The 4,775-nt window shown below is 33.1% G+C and overlaps 1 pseudogene across 1 annotated transcript; it reads right to left on the bottom strand.

Moving 5' to 3' along the window:
- Window positions 1-1,425: 1,425 nt before the first annotated feature.
- Window positions 1,426-4,418, bottom strand: LOC149557780 (1-aminocyclopropane-1-carboxylate synthase 7-like; annotated as a pseudogene). Its single transcript, XR_016364908.1, has 4 exons — window positions 4,069-4,418; window positions 3,481-3,612; window positions 3,046-3,206; window positions 1,426-2,931 (listed from the first exon to the last, which is right to left on the bottom strand). The product of XR_016364908.1 is annotated as a 1-aminocyclopropane-1-carboxylate synthase 7-like (transcript).
- Between the last annotated feature and the right edge of the window lie 357 nt (window positions 4,419-4,775).

Consider the following 4,775-nt stretch of genomic DNA (forward strand, 5'->3'; position numbering starts at 1 on the left):
TCGACAGAAAAATGGTTGAAAACAAAAAGTGACATAGAATTTATGATTTTTAAATTAAGATAAAAATAAAGACTAAATGACAACTTACACAAAATCTTGAATCTTATGTATTATAATTATTTAGATATACTTTGAGATATGAATTTAGAAAGAAAACTTTACATTATTGATTCAAATAAGCTAGTGCGCACCCTAACATACTTTTGATATCTCTCTCTATATAAATAAATTAGGTCAAATGTCTACACAGACATCACCTTACATGTTCCCTTCAGAAGTCAAACAACACGAACGTGGAAGGCACTATAACGTTTATTTGACACGAACGTTTTGACCGTGAATTTTAGTCATCTATTGGAATTACGTGAAATGGAGAAGAATAAATGGCAGTGAAACCACGTTGCTTTTGCCTAAATTATTCTTGCATGGCACGTAATTTAGGTTGAGATCATTACATTAGTATTCCTTGTTGTTCAAGTCGCAATAACAATGTAGTGGAGTTGGGTAGGTGTAGCCAATTGTCAATGCATTTATTTAGTCTGCTGCATCAGACAATTGGAAGTCAGCATAGGAATTGACTTCCCTAACTTGTACCTGTTTTTAATGGATGCTGATGACAACCTGGACAATTGATTTTATTCCTATTCGCTGTCAATAATATTTCAGCAACTTCCCATTCAATTCAATCGTTTCTCGTGTCTCATATTGTCGGTTGCATAAAATTACCCATTCTAGTCTAAGCTTAGAAAAACATTTAATAAAATAAGCATGCAGACAGTTGAAAGACCAACGGATCTAAACAATACACAGTTAAAATTAATAGAAACTTAGTCAACAAGAAAACAAGAATAAATTAATGCTCGGTGGTTGTATACAATGGTCAAGATGATCAAGGTTTTTTATTTTAGAAAAGTAGTCTTTCTTATTATAATTTTGTTTGAATACAAAATATTTAGACTTCAGCTGTGGTTGTTGATTTGAGTTTTATGTAATGAGTTTTGAATTGTATTTCTTAAACTTGTTTATTTGTTTGAGTCTCCATCAAATTAGTCTATTTTGAATATTATTTTTCTCTCTAAATAAAAAGTAGCTTAAAAAATATTCTTATATTTTACATTAAAATATAAATATTTAATCAAAAAATAAGATTACATAAAATTTATGTTTTTCATATGTAATTAATTAATTAATTCAAAAATAAGATAAAATCATATTTGAATACATAAAATAACTCTAAAGTCATCATATATTCATAATTTAATAAAAAAAGATATATAGACTAGTATAAATTTAAGTGTATAGATGTACATAGGATATCTTTATCAAATTCAATTGAATAGATTGAAACTATCTAATAATTGAAACTAGTAATCAAAACTCATAACAGAAAATATACATAAAGATAGCATAGTGATAGAAGAAAACTTAGCATAATAATAAATATTTTTTTATATTGAAGATTGTTTACAAATCTTGTGCTCATTGGAGCAGCAACATGAGATTTACAAGCTAGACCTTACCAGAAACTGGAAGACCAAGAGTTGTCACTTACAATCCACCTTTTATAATGAGACAAATGCAATCAATGGAAGACCAAGAATCACAACTTAGAATTCCACAAAAATGTCCCTCTTAGGATTTGAACCAGGGTTTCCCTAAAAAAAACTCGTGGCTTTAAACAAGCTAAATTCCTTAGACCACAATTTACCTTTTTGAAACATTAGGACAATAGTTAATGAGAAATTTCAACTAGCTTGTTTTGAGCTTTGTTAGAAGACTATGAGAAAGTATAAAGAATGATATAGAATAATGTCAGAAATTCTAACAAAAGTAGAGACCTAAGCTTTGGAAGACTATCAGAAAGTATAAAGAATGACATAGGTACAGAATAATATCAGAAATTCTGTGAGAAGTAGAGTTCTAGGCTTAGGATAATGGTGGCTTTGTGCTCCTTGAAAAGTCTTTTTAACAAAACCTCCAAGGGCAACGTATTTTTGTGAAAGAAGAGGTCTAGGAGGAACACTTAATTTCAACTTTGGAATCCCTCTTTATTGAGATCACAGAATTACCCAAGGTTAATGCATGGCTTGGTATGTCGTGACAAATTTTTGAAGTCTCTCCAAAGCAACTTCCATGGTGGAAGTATTCATTTCAGCAAAGCAGACTCTAAACCAACCAGGTTCCATGCACTTGAAAGAAGATCCAGGAGAAATATTCAGTTTGGCCTCATTCAAAATACCCTTCCATAACTCTATCTCCCCCTGTATGTCATTTGATGAAAGCAGATGACTCATGTTTACCCAACAGAAAAGCCCTGCATTCCCTTCTAAGATTTTAATGCCAGCTCTCTTAAACCCCGCCACAATCAAACTATGCCTTTCTTGCAGCCTCTTCTTATTCTCAGCTATGTAATAATTAACGAAATCTGGATCAGAAAGCATAGAGGACAATAAATGCTGAGTCTGAGTAGAAATCATGGTGAAACTTGACATTCTTCTAGCTGTTGTAACAACAGTATCATTATAGGAATAAATTGTCCCAACTCTGAAGCCTGGAAGACCCATATCCTTTGATAAACTGTACACAATGTGCACATTATCTGGGGTATAATTTTCCTCTGCAACAATCTCTGCAATGCTCTGAAACTCTGGAGAATTGAAGACAGAGCCAGCATAAATCTCATCACAGACAAGATGTATTTTCTTCTTGTTTGCAAAAGAAAACAGCATCTTCAATGTTTCAGCACTTGATATTGTCCCCAATGGGTTGCATGGATTTGTTATGAGAATTCCTTTCACCTTCTTGTTGAGATCTTTGGCTCTCTTGTATGCTGATTCCACTTCAGATTTGGTGATTTGAAAGTTGTTTGAGCTGTGACAATGGATTGACTCAATCTCTACTCCTGTACGCCACCTCAGATCTCTATCAAAACTACAGTAAAAAGAATAACTTTAGATAACAATAGTATGCAACATATTCATCATTATTGTAACACTAAAAGCCAACATAAGGTTAAAAACCATCATTTCAGTGAAGCCAACTTACGCAGGGTAATAAGGAGATGGTACTAAGAAGACATCTCCTGGATTAGCAAGACAAAACATTAGCACCTCATTAGCTGCAGTTGATCCAGCAGCATTTACTATTCTGTCTGGATCAAATCTCACTTTGTGTCCTCTCAATGCCTCCATGAAATATGCCATAGCCTGTCATGATAATTCATAAAAACCATTAAAAACAATGCCCTAAAGTTTGGTTTTTACAATAGGAAGGATTATTCTAATCTATGGTGTCCCATAAATATTTGTTTGGCAGATTTTCATGAAGATGGTTTTCTTTTAGATTTATTCTTTAATTTTTAGTTTTATTTTGAATCTTAAAACTTTTTCAATATACCAACATTCACATTCTAAGTCAACCCATTTACAACGTCAAAGCTAAAACAATAAAACCCATCCAGCCTTTGAAGCTTTTTATTACCTTTCTGTATTCTGATAATCCATGATAATCTTGATTGAGTGCCAAGTCCATGAATGAATCCGAACACTGTTCAGAAGTAATTGTTGCCTCTGGGTGCTTTATCAACCACTTTTCCATCACATCAAATGAAAGCTGCAAAGAACAAAAAAAAAACGTAGTGGAATTCAGAAATCGAAACCAAAATAATTGAAAGTACGTCGTTTATTTTCTTCATTTTTAGCATCATTCTCAGTCTTCCTCATAAGATACAAACAAGCACATCCAAAACTATCCAAAAAAGGTCCAGACAAATGCCATAGGCTGTCAAAGCTAACACTTTCTAACTTAATATGGAAATATTCTCCATGTGTGCACAAAAAGCCCAATGTGAGTGTGCAACTTATCCTAACTTGTAAGTAGGAATATTTTTCTTGATGATTCTATTATCTGAAATATGAAATATTAATCATGGACTATGGTGTAGTTATAAAAATACTCTGAAATCTCAATACTGTAAGCTATAAAATTCAACGTCCTTAACAGGAGAATGAATACTTCTTAGCTCCTACAAAATAAACAAAAACATGTTGTTGGGCTAGTTTGCCCTACCGTATTCTCTGCTAAGCCCATCTGGATAACCCCATGGGGATTGAGCTTTTCATCATATGGATCATTTCTATACTTCTCCCACCCAGCAAAGTAAGGTGAATCCTCCCCATGTAGACTACCAGTTGCCATTTTAGACAGACTTATTTCACTCTCAACATTATCGAAACTTGAACTAAGGCAGTTCATGTTTTCTTCGCATAAGATGGTCCTCATTTTAACCCAAAAACAATTGAAACCCACAACCACAAACTGTAGTGAAATATATCTCTCTCACAAACACAAAGCTCTTTTTTAAATACTTTGGTTTGCCTTTATCTGCAAGAAAACTCAAATCCAAGTGATATAAAATTGTTACACAATATCCCTTATATACTTGATTTCATTATACAGTAAGTCAAAAGCGTGTGGGCGCAATGTAGCCTTCCCTGAACTTGCCATGAGGGGACACAAGTACCAGGTGGCGGCCCCTTGCTGACCAAACAAATAAATGTGAACGTGAGAATGTATTATAATTCTATGTAAAGACAATTAAGCTGTAGGCAGATACGGTCTTAAATAATCACAAAAGACATATAACATTTAATTATTGATCATTTATTTAGCACTTGGATACAACTATCATAGTTTTTGACTATACCTTATGGGGAAAGGCCAGAGCCTTAGAATTTGAAGTGCAAAACGTTTATAGAAGCTTGTTTCTATTAGAG

Source organism: Cupressus sempervirens, chromosome 5, assembly GCF_028749045.1.
Source record: "Cupressus sempervirens isolate cs-2001-9-10 chromosome 5, ASM2874904v1, whole genome shotgun sequence".
NCBI lineage: Eukaryota > Viridiplantae > Streptophyta > Pinopsida > Cupressales > Cupressaceae > Cupressus > Cupressus sempervirens.